At 39.2% G+C, this 22,464-nt stretch overlaps 1 protein-coding gene across 2 annotated transcripts in view; it reads left to right on the top strand.

Annotated features, from left to right (window-relative positions):
* Positions 1 to 9,273: 9,273 nt before the first annotated feature.
* The window catches only part of CLGN (calmegin), a 48,368-nt gene continuing 35,177 nt past the window's right edge, over positions 9,274 to 22,464 (top strand). For both annotated transcript variants that reach the window (XM_079770750.1, XM_079770751.1), the window contains exon 1: positions 9,274 to 9,369. The gene's annotated coding sequence lies outside the window, so the exon portion shown is untranslated. The remainder of the gene's footprint in view (positions 9,370 to 22,464) is intronic.

Here is a 22,464-nt window from a genome sequence, read left to right on the forward strand (position 1 = left end):
GAGAGAGAGAGAGAGAGAGAGAGAAGAGAGAAACATCAATGATGAGAGAAAATCATCCATCAACTGCCTCCTGCATGCCTCCCTACCCCCACTGGGGATTGAGCCTGCAACTTGGGCATGGGCCCTGACCAGGAATCAAACCACATGTGGCCGGGCTGTGCATATAATTTTCTGATACACTCACAATATTCTATTTGAGAAGAATCAATCAGTATTTCCTTTCTCTTTTTTATCATGTACTATAGATGTAGATGTACAGTGATTTTGGAGACAATAGATCTGAGTTTAAGGCCTTATTTGTATCAATGGATAAAACAATATGGATGAATCTCTGACACATTATGCTAAGTGAAAAAAGCCAGTTGCAAGAGACTTTCAAGTGTATGATTCTATTTGTATAAAATTCTAGGTAAAGCAGGTCCTGGTGTCTCATTATGATTATAATTTGCATTTCTTTAATGACCAGTGATGTTGAACAATATGTGTGTATATGTAAATATAATAATGAAATATATATTTTAATGAAATATATATTTGTGAAATGTCTATTCAGATATTTGCCCATTTTAAAAATTGGGTTATTTGCCTTTTTAATTTTGAATTGTAATATTCTTATATTGGTATAGTCTGATCACATCTCTCAGCTATGGCTTGCCCTTTCATTTTCTTAAGTGTTTGCTTGTTTATTTTTATCTTTCTGTGTCACATGCTTTCTCAAATATTTAGTGATTCATGGTTGTCTGTTGAATTTTAATGAGCTTATAGAAAACTAGAGGCCCAGTGCACAAAATTCATGCATGGAGTGGGGGTGGTCCCTCAGCCCAGCCTGCACCCTCTCGCAATCCAGGACTGCTGGTTCCTAACTGCTCGCCTGCCTGCCTGCCTGCCTGATTACCCCTAACCCCTCTGCCTGCCTGATCGCCCCTAACAGCCTCTGCCTGCCTGCCTGATTGCCCCTAACCACTCGTCTGCCTGTCTGATTGCCCCTAACCACTCACCTGCCTGCCTGATTGCCCCTAACCACCTCTGCCTCAGCCCCCACCACCACGGCTTCGTCAGGAAGGATGTCTGGAATGATGTCCGGAAGGTCGTTCGGCTGTCCTGTCTAATTAACATATTATGCTTTTATTATTATAGATGTTAATATTGGTCAATTTTGAGTGGTGGCAATATGGGTAAATTTTCTCTTCTTCCCTGTCCCCCACACTACACTTATCCTCATATTTATTTATAAAAATGTAAGAATGAAGGAGGCTTCCCCGGAAGTTTTGGCATATAGGTAGGATTTGTTGGTTTGCAGACTGTATTAGTGTATTTGAGTGGCTAGGTTTCTATTGTTTTGTGATGTGTGTGTGTGTGTGTGTTTGCCTAGTGGTTTGAGAGAAGGAACACCAGCGTGCCAGGATACAGGGTGCTTTGTTCTGGGCAAAGATGCCTGCTCTGGTTATATCAGGTGGCTCATTCCACTTTGGTTATTGAAGACTGGGTGTGTGTGCGTTGCCTGAGCCATAAAGTCCTGGCTGCTCTGGTTTGGGCGGTCAATGCTCCTGACACAGACTCTCATTTCATTCACATGGTTTACCCCAGTTTAGCTCCCATCTTCCACCAAATCTGCCATCTCTACTGTAGCCCCCATCCATGTGTCTAGGCACAGATTCCTCATCCCCTCTTTGCCAGTTCGTACTCTCCCATTACATTTATATATCTCATCAATTTGATGAAAGGTCTCCTAGGCTAAGAGTCCCCCTGCATCCTTGACCCTTTGGAGTTTCACCTTTTTTATGCATTCACTGTCATTTCATTGAGGTCTAGCCATCCACCATCTTGAACCAAGTGTTTGGATATTTCATTTCAGTTTTAAACTTTTCTTTTTCTAATCCTCACCTGAAGATATGCTCATTGATTTTAGAGAGAGAGAGAGAAGAAGGGGTAGAGAGAGATAAACATTGGTGTGAGAGAGAAACATTGATCAGTTGCCTCCTGTACATGCCCCAACCAGGGTGGGGAGATCAAACCCACAACCTAGGTATGTGCCCTGACCAGAAATCAAACCTGAAACCTTTTGGTACACAGGACAATGCTTCAACCAACTGAGCTACCTGGCCAGGACAGCTTTTCAAAAATACAATTTTATTAAGTAAAGTAAGATTTACTTATGGCCCCGTAGAGATTGTCTTCCTCTTTTCTTTATCCAGGACCAACATTTTTCTTATGTTTTCCTTAATATTCATTCCATAATTCAGTCTTCTTTTTTTAAACACACCTTTATGTAAAATTTTTTCCATAGCCAGTTAAATTACATATTACACTTCTCAAAAAAAAAATCCTTTTTAAATGTAAGCTATAGTTTAATAAGCAGAAAAAATAGTTTATCTCTATTTATGTATCTTGGAGTTCAAAAATAATTTAATGAAACAAAATTTATCTTAGTGTTAATTTTTTTTAGCTTCTGAAATGTAAAAATCTTGCCCGTTTTCAATTTAAAGGTTCGTTATCATTTTATGTTCTACATCTATAACAAACTTTCAAAATTTCTTTTAGAAACAACTAAAATATTTCAGTATCAATACTTTCTGAAAGCAGTGGAATTTATAGAATTTGATAAGCTTCCTCCTACGTGAGAAGTCATTTTCCTTTTACTGCAGTGGAAGCAGTTGAATTAGTATAATTTGCTTTTGCTTCCTCCTACATGAAAAGTAATTTGCCTTTTACTGCATTGCTCTGGGCATAAGGCAAAGTATTTCGATCTGTTGGAGATATACTGTAAAGGACTTAGTTACTTTGAATTTCAGTTAAGTAATGGCTTTTTTTGTGTGTGCGTGATACATTTGTTTTGTTATTGTTGCTAAATTTAAGCATAGTTGGAGGTGATGGAGGGAGCCGTAAGTTTATGCCCTTGACTTGTATTAACCAATGACATATGGAATGTTTGCATTTTCTTCAAAACTGTTGAAGTGTTCTGTCTCTCTTATGTAAAGTCACATGTGACAATTTTCTCTTAGAATTTGGAATTAGAAAACAGAAATTCTTTGCCAGAGAATTGTCAGGGTCCCTTTGGTTCATTGTGAGTTTTTTTCACCCCTTTGGTGAACAAAAAATCCAAAACTAATTTTATGGAAACATAATACTTATTTTATATTCACAGCATAATTTCTCCACTCCTCATTTTACATTTATTCTCTAGTTTTCTTCCCTATATTTCTGTAAAAAGATTATTGTGTTTTCATGTTGTTTCCCTAAATATTTTCTTTATTGATACTTTAAATTATAAAAATAAAATAAAATGGAGGTTTAAAATATTTGTACCTTATCTACAGCAGTTTGTTGGCTGTAATAACAATCCAACAATACAGGTTTCCCAGTGGTGGAAATCTACTTTTAATCATTTTAACACCACAACAATATTAAAACTGACATTGTCTCATATATCTTAAGAGTTATATCTTCTGCCAATGTAAAGTTATCTTCTCTATTTAATAGGTGTCAAAAGGACAGAAAAATGAAAGAATATAGTCAAGTATTTGTCATGAAAATAATTACATCCTCATGAATTAATATTTCTAGATGTTACAGTTTTATAATTTTTTATTTTTTCAATTATGGTTTTCATTCAATATTATTTTGTATTAGTTTCAGGTGTTCTGCATAGTGGTTAGATGATCATATAGTTTACAACGTGTTCCCCCCGATATTTCCAGTACCCACCTGGCACCGTACATAGTTATTATGATATTACTGACTGTATTCCCTATGCTGAACTTTACATCCCTGTGACTATTCTGTAACTACCAATCTGTAATTCTCAATCCTTTCACCTTTTTCACCCAGTCCCCCAATACCCCTCCCGCCTGGCAACCATCAGTCTGTTCTCTGTATCTATGAGTCTGTTTCTGTTTTGTTCATTTATATTGTTCTTTAGTTCCCACAAGTACTGTAAGTGAAATCATATGGTATTTGTCTTTCTCTGACTGACCTCTTTCACTTTCTAGGTACACCCATGCTGTTACAAATGGTAAAATTTCTTTTTTATGGCCAAGTAAACTCCATTGTATATAGGACCACAGCTTTTTTTTTATCCACTTTCTATTGATGGGCATTTAGATTCTTCCATTTGAAAGAATATATCCACCCCTATGTTCATTACAGCATTATTTACAGATTTTTTATTTGTATTTCAGGAAATACGAAGCTAATAATCATAACAAGAAGAAACTCTGTAATACCTTGGGACCTCAGAAACTGTGCTTTCTAAATGGCATCTTTCAGACATTGTAATAATGAAAGTATATAATTATATAGAAAAGGAGAAAACAGTGAGCAAACTAGTGGACTTGAAAGCATAAAACTATCTCTTATGTTAAGAAAAATTAGAACATTTATTTATGATGTTTGTATTCTTACAATTTAATATTAAAATAGTAAAGGCAGGGAAGCTTTTAAAAATTGAGAAATGTATTTTGTTGACTTAGATAGTGATGCTAGTACATAATCTCAATAAATAGCTAAAAGTTCAGAAACTTGACATTGTCATGGACAGGTTCAGTATGAATTGGTGTATGTCCTAATACATTTTATTAAGACATCTAAAGAAACAGAAAGCAAAAGTTGAAGCAAGCCAAGGTCTGAGAGTGCCATAATATCTTCTTGTCTTTTAAATAATGTATTTAAAATGATAAACTTATGCCTAAATGCCATTTGATCTGATTACCAAACATCTTGATATGTATATATTCTGATAGTCATTCAGTTCTAAAAAAAAGAAAGATTTCATACTTTCTCTTATTATTACCTTTTTAACTCATTGGTTATTTGGGAATGTGCATGGGTTTTTAAAAGTATATATTGATTTGCCATATTTTATTGTTGATTGCTTATTTAATTACATTGTTAGAGAACTTTATGTAATAAAATTTGAGAACTGTTATGAATTCTTATGTTTCATACAAATTTGAGAAGAATGTATAGTCTCTATATGCATTTTAAAATATGTTGCATTAATTTGTTTTTATAAATGTATTATGCTTTTAAAATGTATTCTTAAAATATTCCTATTTATTGGTACAGGGCTCCCTTATGTCAGCCTTTTAAAGTTACTTGTTCAAGTCTTTTGAGTCCTTACTAATTTTTGTCTGCCTGGTCCATCAATTTCTTATAGGAGTCCATTAAGATCTACTATTCTTCTTGTTATTCTATTGGGTTTTAGTTTATTTATTTTGAGAAATAATGAGATATTTCCTCCTTTTTATCCTTCGTCAAGTATGAAAATCTTAATTCATACTGCTGTTTTATCATTGAGTGCCAAAAATGCACATTTAACCTCAGTATGAAGTGTATTACATACCAATGTATAAAGAGAATATGCAAGATGAACTTTCATGTTTTATTCTCGCCTTTTAGAGGAAAAGAAGTTATATCTCAAAGCTGGTGAGGGGGAGCGAAAAAGACATTATATGTATGTTAAAAAAATTTAAATTTGACTTAAATTATGAATTTTTAAAGCATATTTCAAGCTAATATGAAAAATTAAAGCTAAGTCCAGGTACAGCATTTTTTGAAAAGGTGGTAACATTCCTTGAAAAGGTGCCTTCTTGGACTTCATAGTCTACCATCCAAGACTCAAACAAAACTCCTGAAGGGGTGGGACCATAAAGTGGGACAGTATTAAAGGATGCTGTCTGACATATCACTGACTGTGACTGAAAAGCTGAGGTGATTCCAAAGGAATGCTGCTTTGGTGCTCATTCTGACCAAAATACCCTGAGAGTGGCAGATGCTAGAAGGAAAAAAAGAAGTTAAAAGACAGCCTTAAAGATTTAACCCCATAGCTGCTGTCCTTAATAGACTGATTCAGAATAAGAGTTTTGGTGGTCAGCACAAAGCATTTCTAGAAAATGTTCCTAATGTGACCAGGAGAGATGTCCCCACTTCCATCCCCATCCCCACTGCTCCCAAATGCTGGGTGTTTGGAGGATCTCACTCACCCGCACGGCCTCTGGTCTGAGGTCAGAGGGAGGGGAGATTTAGAGAGGCTTGGACACTCATCTAGGTAAATAGTGCTCATTGGTTGGTTTGGGCATTTGGTTTATAGCATCCATACTGATTTTGCTTCTTAAAAATCACTTTTTCTTCAAACCTACACATGAAGGCAAATTATGTGTTTAAGCCTCTGACTCAATATAGCAGATACGTTTGTAAAAACCACAATCAGACCAGATTTAGTGAAATCTTTTTTTAAAAAAAACACCTTTTTTCAAGTGAAAAGAAGTTCTGCAAACATTGAGACACTAGAGGCCTGTTGCACGAAGATTCGTGCAATAGGCCTTCCTTCCCCTGGTTGCCAGGACCAGTTTTCCTCCAGCACCCAGGACCAGGGCCGCAGCAGAGCCAAGCCTTCAGCCTTCAGTGGAGCCAAATCTTCGGCCTTCAGGCTTGGCTCCAACCACAGCGGAGCCTTCAGCCTCAATTGAGTCTTCAGTCCTCAATCTTCGGTCTTCACTCCGTGCCTGCGTATGCAAATTAACCTGCCATCTTTGTTGGGTCAATTTGCATACTCACTCTTGATTGGCTGGCAGGCATCGTGATTTGCAGTCAATTTGCATCTTTCTCTTTTATTAGTGTAGATAATTGAAATTCTGTTGCCAAATGTCTCTCAGGTATTGAGATAAGCCAACAACACCTGTACTATTTACTATTGAAGTAAATAGTCATATGGTAATAATGCTAATAGTAGTAGCAATTGTAAATGTGGTCACACCCATGAGTAAAAGGAAAGAGAGACCCTCTACTCACTTGGGTGTGTAAAACTATCTTGTTGTGTACTCTTACCTGGACCTTCCACCCTCTGGCAGAATTGCAACAATTATGAACGAGCTAGAGACCTGGTGCACAAATTCATGCACGGGTGGGGTCTGGCCGGCCCACCCCCATGGGGGCCCATCCAGCTGGGCCCTTGCAGGGGGAGGGGTCAGCACGGTTGGTGGCTGGCCCTGCCCCTGATCGGGGTGTTGGGGGCTGACCGGGGGCCGGGTCAGCTTGGGGGGAGTGCAGTTGGGGCCTGGATCAGGCTGGTTGGCTGCCACAGTGCGTGTCATAGCCACTGGTCATTCTGGTTGTTCTGCCTTTCTGGTCGCTGGGCTTTTATATATATAGATAATGGGAACTAAATCTGGGCAGGCTTTTCCCATTGAAACCATCTTACCTTTTTTTCCCCTTAATTACCTTGACATCTATTTTTAGATAGTGTGTTGATATTAACAGCCAACCAAAGGCAATTAATTATATGAGAAAGTTTATATGAGCCAATAGGTTTTTGTTTTGCTGGTATTAGTTTTCTTTTTTTTAAATAAAAAGTGATAAAATTAGTGATTTCTTAGAAAAATGCAGTTTACCCAAATTGATGCAAGTGGAGAGAGAAAGCTTAAACCAATCAATATTCATAGAAGAAGAAAAGCTTTTGAGAAATAACAAGAAAAGCACAAAGAGGTACCAGACATAGATTGTTTCACAGGGAGATTCAAGTACACTTTTAGAAACCAGGTAGTCCCAATATTTTAAATTTCAGAATATAGCAAATAAAGAAAAATTTACAAATTATTTTAATGAGTAGGTATTTAATGAATACCTAATCCTGATGGAAGCACAAAAAGAAAGCCAAAGACCTATATCATTTATGACAATTGATATAAAAATCTCAAATGCAATATTAGAAGTAGATTTCCAAACCAGTAGGAAAATAATACATCATAACCTGGTGTTTTCTTTTGTGTGTTTTTTTTAAAACCAGTAATGCAAGAATCAGATTAGGATTCTGTTAGGAAACTTGTTAATAGAGCATACCATACGAATGGGTCTGAGGAGAAAAATATGATTACCTTCACAGATGCTAAAAAAGCCTTTTAAAAATTCAACAGCTACTTCCTATAAAATTAAATAAAATTGCAATGAATAGATACTTCCTTAACATGATAAAATTAAAATTGCCAGATAAATTACACATATGGAAATATATGTACTAAAATTATTTGTCGATATAAAATTAGAACCTTGGGTATCCTGTATTTTAATTTGCTAAACGGGCAATCATAGACAAAATGTACAAGCCTCGTCCTAAAGAAGGTTCTTACTTAATGGAGAAATAGTAGAGTCATTTGCACTGAGATCAGAAATACGGCAAGAATTTTTAGTTTTCAGCTTCTTCATTGCAAACTTTGAATCTATCCTTTAGAAATTATTTCCAGCAAGTAGAATTGTCTTGGTTATGGGCCACAGAATTATGTTGAATAATAAAAGTTGGAAAGACTGAAGAAATATTACCATAAAGTACCTCAAGTTAAAAAATAATAAACACTATACAAACACACTCCAAAAGGTGACAGCATCAAAAGTCTAGAGTTGGTAGCCTTATTACTGATGCAATGTGAAAAATGTCCCCTGATGCTGACACCTAGCCAACAGTTACAGATTGTGCATGGATCGCCATCAAGCTCAGTCTGAGACTCTTTAATAGGGGCATCACAAGTCAATAAATATTTTATTCTTCCAATAAAATGGAATCGTGATTATAGCAAGGTCAAAGTCCAGATTTCCTAGGAAATGTAAGTAGTAAAAGCTACATTATCCAACACCTAGGGGGCAAAAAAGAAAAAAAATTCCGTAGTACATTTATGCTATATTTTTACATTTAGTGTGCTGGTTGAAACTACAGGTTCTGAAAGAGACGGGCCTGTATTTCAACCCTGATATTTCCATATTTACTCTGGCAAGTAAATTATCTTCCGTTTCTTTACCTGGATGGTTGTGAAGGTTACTAGTAAAGAAGATCTTGTAAAACCCTTAAGAGTACAGCAAGTACAAGACATGTTAGCAATTCATGAATGTTTTAGAAAAAAACACACGACAATGCATTTACTACGTTAACATCTAACATATCTATATTCACACCTGCTGACCCCAGGCACCTCTCCTGACCTAAAGAACTGCAGGAAAAGCCTGGATGCTGTTCAGGAGCCTGATGTACATGGACTTCGGGACCCTAAGATGCGCACCAGGAGGCAGAACCCCACTGTCTGCAGAAAGGGCAGGCGCTGGGCGGGAGGGAAAGGCTGTGGAGCTAAATCACGAAGAATCCCTCCCCTGCGGACCCGGGAGCCGAGCCCGCGCAGCCCGCTCGGGTCAGACCGTTGAGCCCGCGGAGCAGGTGCGCGCGGCCCGCCCTCCGCCGCCGCCTCCCGCGCCGGGCCGCACGCGCAGGCGCAGTTAGCAGTCGCTGCTGGGCAGCCGCGGGCGGGACGGGTCTGGGAGACGCGGGGACCAAGTGGCAGCGACTCGGACATATGAGCTGCCACTGCCGAAAACGGGCCCGCAAGACAGGTGCGTGGGCACAGGCCACCTCCCCGCGGCCCCTTGCGCTCCGGGGGGATGAGGGATCGAAATCGTTGCTTTTTGCCCCAGGGCGGGGGAGGGGGGTAGGGGCGGGGACGCACCCCTTCCTTGGGCGACCCGCCTGGCTGAACCGGTGGGGCCGGTGAGGGAGCGGCGTGGGGATCGGGGTGGGGGTGCCGCGGTGAGCTCCTGGGCGGCTCTCCCGGCCGTGGGAGGAGGGAGGTCAGCCCGGCGGCGGGATTGGGTGCCGCCAGGGTCCGTTGGGTCCCGCGGAACCGCCGTGTCCACCTGCTGCGCTGGGCTCCGGAGGACGCGGGGTGCCAGGCGCCCCCAGCCCGGGCTGTCCCCGAGGCTGAGGCCCCCGGAGCCGAGGCCGTTACCCAGCGGTTACCATTCCAGCCCGTTCCACGCTCGAGCCCGGCTGCCGAGAGATGTAGAGGGGAGGTGGGGGGTGGGGGTCGCGGGGGGCGCTGCTGGTCCCACCCGCTACTTCTCCCCAAAGTGTGAATTGGCTCAGCCTTCGCCACCCCCGCCCCGGTGAAGGCGAAAGGACCCGGCCCTGGCGGCGGCGGCGCCTGGGACTCCGGGCCACTCCCTGGATGCGCTGCCTGGAGCCGGCGGCGCCGCTGGGGACCAGCCGTGGAGTTGGGTGACATCCAAAGAAGCCCTAATGACTAGAGACTCATTATCTCCTAAAGCCTGTTTATGATCAATCAGTCGCTTTGGCCGATTTTATTTATAACATTTCCCCAAGTAACAAGGAGGGGGCATTTGCTTGGGATTTAAAAAGCAAAGGACAGCCGAGCTCAGGACGGAGAGAGAGAAAGGAACTCGAATGGCCACAGGGGGCGGGGTGGGGTGGAGAGTGGGGGGGATGAAGAAGTCTCAATTTAGGAAAGTGTTCATTTATATTGAAACGTTTTGATGCATAAGAGCCATTAAAACCCCCGTCTAGCCTTAAGATTTTGCTGGCTTTAACATTTTACAACTTATAGGTCACTTAATCACTCTGGGTAAGCCCTCCTTTTGGTGATTGTAAGTTTGATTTCTTTTCAGCTTACACAGTTTTGCCTTCAGATCGAATTGGTTCAATCTTCCAGTCACATTTACACCTTATCCCTAAATCCTTAGAACAAAGTATTCTATATTCTTGATGAAGTTAATTATTATGTGTGTAAATGGTGTATATTGATGGCTCTGAACAAATTGAATAGTGCAATAAATTAGCTTTATTTCTTATTTTCAGTACCTAATAAATTTTAGTGATCTTAAATAGAAAGCTAGAATTGTTAACCTTAATGGACCATTAGGTCATCTAATTTAACCCTTTTACGTGACCAATGATAAAACAGGCCCAGAGCAGTTTTAACCCAGTGCCTTTTTATTTAACCCATAGCCTTTTTATTTTTTAAAAATATTTTTTTATTGATTTCAGAGAGGAGGGGAGAGGGAGAGAGACAGAAACATCAATGATGAGAGAGAATCATTGAATAGTTGCCTCCTGCACACCCCCAACTGGGGATGGAGCCAGCAACCCAGGCACCTCCTGCACACCCCCAGCCAGGGATCAAGCCAGCAACCCAGGCATGTGCCCTTGACCAGAATCGAATCTGGGACCTTTCAGTCTGCAGGCCGACACTCTATCCACTGAGCCAAACTGGGTAGGGCTAACCCATTGCCTTTTTAAAAATAGGACTAGAAACCTTGCCATGGTGTGGGTTCAGTGTGTTTTCTATCATCTCATTCTGTAGATGAGTTCCCAAAGCTGCACGACAACTAAAACTTTAAATAATAGTGATTTTCAAATACTGTTTTTGAGGCACACTAGTATTGGATGAGTCCCCAGCTGGCCATTAAACCTGAATAGCAACAAGGCATATAAGAATAGCACATAGGAAAGCACGAATATGTTAAATAGGCGAGTGTTGAAGAGAATGACAAAAATGAATCTTAAATGGGCAGAATTTATGCTGAGGACTACAGAGAACTATTGAACATTTTTATAAACAGCAAAATAAGAGTTGCTTTTTAAAAGAAAATTCATGCTAGAAGGTGGAGGATGGATTTGAAGATTGGCAAGACTGGAATTGAAGAGGCATAGTGGGAGTTCTCCTTTTCAGAAAGCACGGGTTCTTTTCCCATCCTTAAGGCTGTGGCATGGGGACAGAGAGAAACATTTAAGAAATACGCAAATGTATTTAGTTACCAATGACTAGTTTTAAGATAATGGTTGACTGGAGGTGCAGTTACTGGGAGAAGGGAATTAAGGAGCTAGAGAAGCAGGCTTGGGAGGAAAAACCAAGTTCAAATTAATGGAAGCTTTGGGACATCCTTGAAGATGGATAATGATTTGAAACTAAAGAGGAAGTGACCTCTGAACTGTGAATAAGATTTGAGAGTTTTAGCTGGCTTTTATAGCTAGAAGCCAAGTATGTTTTGCTAATTACTGTAAGTTTAGTGTCTGATACATGCCTGGCACATAATTGATGATCACAAATATGTGTGAATGATGAATTTTATTACCTACTGGCTAGACTCCCCTGAATTTCTAGAAACATTAGCTATCACTAAACGAATACATTCTGTAGTGTGCTACTTCCTTCTCTGAGAAAACAGCTGCATTTTAAGTCGTCTTGCAGCTTCTTTGGAAGAGGCTGCCTGCCAACAGCGTCACTGTTACCTGCCTCTCCACCTCATTTGTGACCCTTCGAAGTGAATTTTTATTTGTCCACTTTTATTTTTGTGATGTAGTAACACAAAACTTTTTTTCTGTTTATTATCTTTTCTAGAAAAGCAAATTATGAATTGAGTTGTTCAAATGCAGCATGTCCATAGCAAGATTGTGAAATAACTCATAATCAGAGACGGTTTTTCATAAATGTAGAGTAGAATTTTAAAATATGATTAATTCTCCATATTAAACCAGAGCATAAAACAGCAAACTTCCTAGACCATTATATTTCTACTCTATAGAAATGCCTTCATTGTGTTAAGTTTTAACAATGTTCTAATAAACTTTAGAGGACCAATATCAGAAGCATTTCCATAACTATTTATCTGTCATAAAACCATTAAAACATCTATTATGTAAGAATTCAGTTCATAAAATTTTCTAGGAGTTAAATTCCAGAAAGATTTTTACCTCCAAGGAGCTTGTAGACTTTTATAGTGAATACTCCCTCATTTTATTTCTGTTTTCCCCCAATTGCTTAGAAACCCTTACACTAAATTTATTGCTGCCGTGCTGCTAAGAGAAAATCCTCCTCGTTGGTTGCTTAGAAACATCTATTTCCTTCCTTCCTGGAACCTTCTCCCTCCTCCCCTCCCCCCATCATTTATACATTCATTCATTTATTTCATAAACATGTGTATGTTCCTATTTATCATGTTCCAGCACTCTTTGGGACACTATGAATACAGAAATGATAGAGAATTCCAGTGCTGGGTGAGCTTATTTATATATGTCTGTTTGTCTGTTTTGTTTTTTTGCAAGCTGTCCCAAGCTGTTGTTTTAGAACTATGTAGAAATAGTATAATCTAAATAAATAAGAAAATGTATCATTATAATGTTTACGTAAAAAATTAGCAAATGATGCTATTTAGTCAATTTTAACTTTAGTGTGTAGCTATGGTTTTAAAACCCAGTGCAGATTTATTCACATATTCAGGATTTCAGTTCTCATCATTTCACTAATCCCAGGCTTTCAGTAGTTTCTCACTTTTATAACATTAGATCCAGACTCCTTGGGTATTTTGTAGCACTTTGTTGCCTAAACCTCCAGAAAGTTGTATTTCCAGTGATTATTTCTGCTATTATGGTTCTTTCCCACTTTTTGCTGTATTTCTTAAGGAATTTTTATTGTTTCTAGGTTCTTCTGATTTAGGAAAATATACCCAGTTTTCATTAACAAATGTATTAATAAATGTAATTCTAAGAAATTAAAAATTTAAAAAAGCCACCTCAGAGGCCTCACATGGTTTCTGGTGTTCCTGAGGAGTGGATGGCTGTGATGGTTAATTGTATTTGTCAACTGAACCACAGTGTGCCCAGATATTTGATCAAACACTGTTCTGGGTGTGTCTGTGAGGGAGATTTTGAATGAGATTACATTTGAATGTTAGAATGAGTAAAGCAGATTGCCCTTCCCAATGTTGGTGGGCCTCATCTAATCAGTTGAAGGCCTGAATAGAACAACAACAAAAACAGAACCCCTCCTGCCTGTATTTAGCTGGGACTTCAGTCTTTTCCTGTCTTTGGACTCAAACTGAAACGTTGGCTCCTCTTGGGTCTTGAGCCTGCTGGCTTTCAGACTGGAATTTATACTATTGGTTCTTCTGGCTCTCAGGCTTTCAGATCCAAGAGTAGAAATGCAAAACAAGCTTTCCCGGGTCTCCCTCTTAACTCCACTTCACACCTAACTCCAAAGAAAATATAATCTAGTATTGTCTCCTGGAAAAAGAAAAAAACAACTTGGTGATCAGCTAGCAATCTCTCTCACACTTTACAACAAATATTGGGGATCCTGTGATTGTCTTATTTTTAGTAGTCTAGTTACCTCTGCTGTGGAATTGAGCTTTACTTCAATACTAATAAATGAATTGCACTTTATAGTTTGTGATTTGGAGTTCTCAGTGGAAATTTATTAAGGCTTTTAGGTGATGTTGGTGAAGTTCTTTGAAGTATATTAGTCTGCTTGGTCTTGGTTTCAAAAAATTAGGGAGAATGGTATTTCAATGGACAAAGTTACTTATACTTTAATTTGTTATTGATTAGCCCAGAATCAATGCAGAGAACTTACATGAGATCAGTAATACATGAAAATGAAGGCACAAATGTTATTTGGTGATTTTAGCAACTTGTATGGTGAGAAATACACAAGAGGCATAGAACCTTGGGCTTACTATCTTTTATATGTTTATAAGGAGGTAAGATGATAGCATCACTAAATGTTTTATCTTATACCATATAAACAAATGCTTGCTGCACTAAAACTGCATAGCTCAGAACAGCCGTATAGATCAATACAGAAATAGAGGACTTGAACAATACCAGGTGTACCGGTTAATAATGCGGATTTTTTTCAATAGATGGAGTTACACATATGTTGATATATATGCGATTTGATATGTATGCTATTTTGTTGTATTGACAGCAAGCTTCAAAACTTCATATGTCAAATTTGCTGAAGGTGTTAACATCATAGATATTTTTATGCTTAAAAAATGTCGAATTTCGTGCCAAAAATAAGAGCATTTGGGGGAACTTTTAATTCATTACTTTATTTTGAAGACAAGTGCTGCTGAATACTTTGGGAAGCTTATGGTGAACATGCTCCATCTCAAGATACTTGTGAACGCTGGTTTAAATGCTTTAAAAGTGATGATTTTGATGTGAAAGACAAAGAACATCCAGGTCAACCGAAAAAGTTTCAAGACCAACAATTATAAGCATTATTGGATGAAGATGCATGTCAAACTAAAAAACAACTTGCAGAAAGATTAAATGTTGCTCAGCAAACAATTTCCGATCATTTACAAGCAATAGGAAATATTTACAAGCAATAGGAAAGGAAGGAAAATGGGTGCCACATCAACTGAACGAAAGACAAATGGAAAACTGAAAAGTCATCAGTAAAATGTTGCTTCAATGGCATGAAAGAAAGTCTTTTTTTGCATTGAATTGTGACTGGTGATGAAAAGTGGATTTATTTTGAGAATCCCAAATGCACAAAATCATGGGTTGATCCAGGTCAACCATCAACATCGACTGCAAGGCCAAATCCCTTCGGAAAGAAGACAATGCTCTGCGTTTGGTGGGATCAGGAAGGTGTGGTGTATTATGAGCTTCTAAAACCAGGTGAAACCATTAATACTGATCGCTACTGACAACACATAATCAATTTGAACCATGCTTTGATCGTGAAACAACCAGAATGTGCCAGAAGACATGGCAAGGTAATTTTGCTTCATGATGATGCACCATCACACACTTCAAAACCAGTTAAAGACACGTTAAAAGATCTTGCCTGGGAAGTATTGACCCACCCGCTGTATTCACCAGACCTTGCTCCTTCAGATTACCACTTGTTCCGATCGATGACACACGCACTTTCTGAGCAGCACTTCAAAACATACGAAAAGTGGAAAATTGGGTCTCTGAATGGTTTGCCTCAAAACAAGAAAAGTTTTATTGGGACGGTATCCACAAATTACCTGAAAGATGGGGGAAATGTGTAGATAGCGATGGACATTACTTTGAATAAAGCACCTTTGATGTTACACTTGAAATTATCATGTTTTCTTTGATTACAAAATCCACATTATTATCCGATACACCTGGTACTATAAACTATTTGGACATATTAGGACACATAAAGAACACTCCACCTAATAACAGCAGAAAGAAAAATGGATACCAATTTATTGAAAGAAATAATAATACCAATATTCCTCTAACTCTTTTAAAATATTTAAGAGGAGGGAATAATTCTAGACTCATTTGATGAGGCAGCATTACCCTGATATCAAAACCAGACAGAGACTCTGTAAGAAAACCTCAGACCAATACCCTCTATGAATATTGATGCAAATACATGTTTTTCTTAAGTGCACATGGAATATTCTCTAAGATAGACCATATGTTAGGCCATAAAACATGTCAGTAACTTTTTAAAAATCAAAATCATACAAAGCATCTTTTTCAATTACAATATAATGAAACCAAAATCAGTAGCAGAAGGAAAACAGGAAAATCCACAAATGTGTGGAAATTAAACACCACACTCTTAAACAACCAAAAAGTCAAAGAGAAAAATCACAAGAAAATAATAAAATATCCTACATAATAAAAAGGTAATATGCAAATTGCATCACTCCGCTACACCCACGATTGGGCCGGCTGGAGGCGCGGGGGGCGGGACTCAGGGTGGCTGATTGGCTGGCGGTAGGAGCGGGGGCGGGGACTCACAAGTCCCCGACCCCCGCTCCTCCCGCCGGCCTAAATGGCTGGCGCTGCAGAAGGACCCATGGGGCCGGCGGAAGATGCTGGTGGCGGAACTCGGGGTGGCCGATTGCGTGGCTGCTGGCACCAGTTTTCCCCCAGCAGCAGTTTTCCTCTGGCCACCTACCGATCGGAGCACCTCCCGATCTGAGTTCCTATCGGGGTGGCCGATGGTGCTGGCTGGAGGCGCTCTGATCGGCGGGTGGCCAGAGGAAAACTGCTGCTGGCGGATAACTGGTGCCGGCAGCCAGGTGAAGGAAAAGTATTGCACGAAACTTCATGCAACAGGCTCCTAGTCTTGATATAAATGAAAACAAAATAAAACAAAAAACAAGCCAAAAACCCCACATGATTATCAATTCATCCAGAAAAAGGATTTAACAAGATTCAGCACCCTTTTATAAAAAACTAGGGGCCCAGTGCACGAATTTGTGCACCTTGAAAGGAACTGTGGGCTGCAAGGCTGCAGTGGGCACAGGGGCAGGTCTCGGCCCATCCTCCGTGCCTCCACCCAGTCCCTCCCACCATGGCCCCTGGTCCCCTGTCTGCCAGCAGCCCTGCTCCCACTGCCGCTGCTCCCACACACTGATGGCGCTAGCCCCGCTCACACCTGCTGACAGTGCCCGGAGTGAGTGCACGGAGGACCATGGCGTGCGGGAGCAAAGAATTTTCAGTAACCACCAGAGGCTCGCCCCCATGACAGCGACCGGTGCCCCGCCTTGGTCTGGTGCCCCTGCTCACCTGCTCCACCATACTACCACAGCCGATGCCCGCCATGTTCTGCGCGCATCCCCTGGTGGTCAGTGCACGTCATAGCGACTGGTTGTTTGGTTGTTCTGCCGTTTGGTCTATTTGCGTATTAGAGTTTTAGATATATAGATACTTAACAAACTATGAACAAAAAAACCACACACTATCTCACAATAATAAAGGCCATGTATGAAAAGCTAACATCATACTCAATGGTAAAGACTGAGAACTTTTCCTCTAAGATATGGAACAAAATAAGGATGCTGGCTTTTGTCACTTCTATTCAACATAGTATATGTTTCCCCCACTATCTGAAAGTAGATTTTTTCCTATGAAAACTTTCACAAGTCAAACTGGTGTAAAGCAAAAGGCACCCCCTACTTTTTGAAAACGGGATACCTATACTGGAAGTCCTAGCCAGACGAAGCAGGCAAGAAATAATAAGACCTCCAAATCGAAAAGGAAGAAGTAAAATTATCTCTATTAACAGGTAACATGATCTTATATGTAGAAAAACCTAAAGATTCCATACACACACACACACCAAAATACTTGTTAGAACTAATAAAGGAATTGTAGTTGCCAGGGACTTAGGAAATGGGGGAATGTAGAAGTTCTTTGATGCATATGGTTTTAGTTTTACAAGATGGAAAGAGTTCAGCAGATTAGTTGTATAACAGTGTGAATATACTTAACACTACTGAACTGAACAGTTAAAATTGGTTTAAATTATAACTTGTATGTTATGTGTATTCTACCACAATTAAAAAAAAATTAAGGGAGGAGGAACCAAGATGGCGGCAAAGTTAAACAACTAAACTGCCGCCTCGCACAACAATTTCAAAAATACAACTAAAAGACAAAACGTCTACCACCCAGAACCACGGGAAAGCTGGCTGAGTGGTAGATTTACAACTAAGGAGAGAAAGGAGCACAAATGCTGAAAAGCTGAGGTACGGAGGCGCGCGAATCGGGCTGGTGGCGGGCGACTGGACGCGCGGCTTTTCTTCAACCCAAAGGGAGACAAGCTCTCAATCACTCTGAAATCCAGTTTCTGGGGACACGCGGGGGACCCAGACGCCTACGGGGAGAAGCTGGACTCTCTGCCTTCAGGGCGGAAAGTGAGAGTGACTTTTTGCAGAGGTGTGCCCAGCAATCAGTGTTTACTGCGCTGGAGCGCGGGATGCAGGGACTTGGAAACGCGGAAAGGCAGAGATGGCTGACGGCAGCCATCGCCGTTTGCCATGCCCTAGCCTAGTGATGCCCTGAGACCCCGCCCCACCCTGAGACCCCACCCCGCACATTTTACAAACCCACCCAGGCTCCACACAGTGGCTTTTGCATATAAATGGCCTGTTCTGTGGCAGCTTAACCAAATTAACTGAAGCTCCAGTCAGACTGCTCCAAAACCGCCCAAGCAAAGAGGAGAAAACTAGTTCTTGCTGTAGCTCCTGCTGGGGGGCCTCAGAGTGTAGCTGACTTGCACCCCATTGGAGATCCAGAAACTAGGGTATCTAGTGGTCGGTGTAGACGACACCAAAATTCAACCACTCTCATAAGGGACACATTCAAGAGGCAGACTCAGTGAGCACCAAAGCCCTACTGGAACAAGTCCTGCCCCATAAACGTGTCTCCTGCACAGCAATTCTCCCATTATAGATACAGCGGGTCCTCACAGCCAATTGGCCTGGAGGTCAATTCCTCCCAGTGACACCAACAACAATCAAGACTTAACTACAACAAGGCTATACACACAGTACACAAAGGGGTACACCAAGAGTGTCCACCTCAGGTAACTGGGAGGCTGACCCATTGAATCAATAAGACACCTAGTACACAAAGCTACCCAACCAACTCAGGGAAGCAGCGAAAATGAGGAGGCAAGGAAACAGATCCCAAACAAAAGAAATGGAGGAGAACAAACGAATGGACATAGAGTTCAAAACCACCGTTATAAGGTTTTTCAAGAATTTCATGGAAAAGGCCGATAAATTTAATGAGACCCTCGAGGATATGAAAAAGGACCAACTAGAAATTAAACATACACTGACTGAAATAAAAAATATTATATAGAGACCCAACAGCAGACTAGAAGAATGCAAGAATCAACTCAAAGATTTGGAATACAAAGAGGCAAAGGACACTCCTCCAGAGAAGCAAGAAGAGAGGAGAATTCAGAAAGTTGAAGATAGTGTAAGAAGCCTCTGGGACAACTTCAAGCGTACCAACATCAGAATTATGGGGATACCAGAAGAAGAGAGAGAGCAAGATGCTGAAAACCTATTTGAAGAAATAATGACAGAAAACTTCCCCCACGTGATGAAAGAAATAGACTTACAAGTCCAGGAAGCACACAGAACCCCAAACAAAAGGAATCCAAAGAAGACCACACCAAGACACATCATAATTAAAATGCCAAGGGCAAAAGACAAAGAGAATCTTACAAGCAGCAAGAGAAAAACAGTTAGTTACCTACAAGGGAGCACCCATACGATTATCAGCTGATTTCTCAACAGAAACTATGCAGGCCAGACAGGAGTGGCAAGAAATATTCAAAGTGATGAATAGCAAGAACCTACAACCAAGACTACTCTACCCAGCAAAGTTATCATTCAGAATTGAAGGGCAGATAAAGAGCTTCACAGATAATAAAAAGCTAAAGGAGTTCATCACCAGCAAACCAGTATTATATGAAATGCTGAAAGGTATTCTTTAAAAAGAGGAAAAAGAAGAAAAAAGTAAAGATAAAAATTATGAACAACAAATACATATCTATCAACAAGTGAATCTAAAAGTCAAGTGAATTAAAAATATGAGGAACAGAATAAACTGGTGAATATAATAGAATTAGAGGCATAGAATGGGAGTGGATTGATAATTCTCAGGGGGAAAAGGGTGTCTGTGTGGGGGGTACAGGAAGAGACTGGACAAAAATCATACACCTATGGATAAGGATAGCGAGCGGGGGAGGTAAGGGCAGAGGGGGGGTGGGAACTGGGTGGTGGGGAGATATGGTGGGAAAAAAGGAGAAACAATTGTAATCTGAACAATAAAGATTTATTAAATTAAAAAATAATAATAAAAAAAATAATAAAAATATCAGGTAAAAAAAAATTAAACTGCACAGATTAGTTACTTCAAGGCTCCAAGCCCAGCAATATCTTTTTCTTTTAAAAACCAATGTGTGACAAACCTCACAGTTTTGTTTGGAGCTTGATGGCATGTTCACACCATAGTGTAATAGATTTTAAAGTAATACACTGAACTTCATGATGTAATTCTCAATTGTCAGCTGGTGTATCACTGAATAATGATAGAACACTGAAGAATTAAGCAGAAACCATTAGGTCTATATTTCTACTTCTTTATAAAAAAGAGTAAATAGCAACAACAACCTTGGAATATATCATTTTCTTAATGGAGACTATTACAGAACTGCATTGTCTACAGAACAGTTTGGGATCACTTGCAGTTTATTCTTAAGTATTTCACTTGTATAGTAAGGTAGATATGGCTATTTCTGGGTAAATATCTTCATAGCTTAATACTACTAGTAATCTAAATTTTGGAAATTTCTAGGAGGTTTGAAAATGCATGCTGTTAACATTTTTGTGATTTCTTTCCATTGCTTTATCAGTAAACATATAATAACACAGTGGGTAAAATTAAAATAAGAGGTAGCATGGCACGTTGATGTAATGTTTCTGGATGGTTTCTAATCATGTGACTTTGACCAGTTTTTAAAATCTTTCTGATTCCAGTTTGTGGAGTAGAGGTGCTAATGTCCACCCTGTTTATTTTCTGGGCTTCCCATTAATTCTTCCATGGCGGGCCAGTACACCAGAGCTCATTCAAAGCACTTAGAACATTTTTATCCCCAACAAATTAATTATTAAGAACCTAAAGTATGTGTTCATTTTGAAGAAGATAGGGTCTAAAATGATTTTAATGTTCATTATTACTGCTATTATTAATTTACGCATTTCTGTTTTACTCAAATGTTATTGATAGTCAAGCAAAACACCTTTAAAATGTATAAATCATGAGAGGTTCTTAAATTTTTAGAACAATGAAGCTTTTAGAGTTATTAACAATTAATAAGCAATTTGCAAATATACTCATTTCTGTGCCAGTAAGTGAAAATTTTAAGAAATAAAATTTCTTGTTATTGAGTCACACTGCCCTCCTTCATTTACTTCCTATCCAAGTTACACTTCCTTCTTATGATCCAGAGAGCTCAAACTCTTCTAACAAATGACAGCATACATCACTTTTTATTGTCTTTGAACATAAAGATGGTGTCATTAACATACCTTTTAATAGAGAATGTTCATATTATGGTAGATCTGTGTTGATTTAAAAAAACATGTGTTAAAAAAAAAATAAAAAAACATGTGTTTTCATGGTTTTCAACTTTAGAGTTAGAGCCAATGATCTTTAGAAGAAACCAAGGTAAATTAGCCCACACATCCATGTCACATTTTGATCTCAATAGAAAGGGTTTTAATCAGTTAACTATATGGAGAAAAAACTTTGTCTAGCCTAATGATTCTTTTTTAGAAACAGCTTTATTGATACATTATTTGCACCTTCAGTTTAATGTGTGAAAGTCAGTGGATTTTAAAATACTTAGAGTTATGCAATTATTACCATATTCCAGTTTTAGAACATTTCCAGCACCCTTCCTTCTCGTCCAAATCTTTCTATCCAATAACCCTTTCTTTCCACTCTTTTCCCTAGGTAATCACTAATCTATTTTCCATTTCTCTGGATTTGCCTGTCTTTTTAATGGGAACATATAATCTGTGGTCTTTTATTACTGGCTTCTTTTACTCAGCTGAATGTTTTTGTAATAGAAGTGTCCCATATTTGTTTGGTTTTTAAGCTGTGATTTGATTTCAGCCAAAGACTATCACATTAAATTGTGATAAAAGTCTTTTTCTTTAATTTTTGGTGTTTATCATGGGGCTTTATAATGATAAGATTTCCAATTGTATGTTTTTATACACTTGTACAATGTTATAATAAATAAAGCAACTTAAACATTTAGGAAAAAAACGGGGTGCACTTATTATTTGAGTTTGGTGATCACTGTTATCTGTATCTTGAGATTTGTGTCACTGGCTCTTTGTTTTTAGAGGCAGGCCTATAGCTCTAGAATCTGTGTCCTGTGAGATTGAAAGTTGGTATTTTCCACATGGTCAAAACATAATTTAAGTAATTTTCTTAATGATTTGTTTTAAAAGCCATCCTGAAATAAAGGAAGTATTAAGGAGAAATGATTTCTTTGTAAGTATACTTACACATATTTTTTCAGAACTTTGTTTTATTTT

The sequence above is a fragment of the Cnephaeus nilssonii genome, assembly GCF_951640355.1.
Source record: "Cnephaeus nilssonii genome assembly, chromosome: 5".
Lineage (NCBI taxonomy): Eukaryota > Metazoa > Chordata > Mammalia > Chiroptera > Vespertilionidae > Cnephaeus > Cnephaeus nilssonii.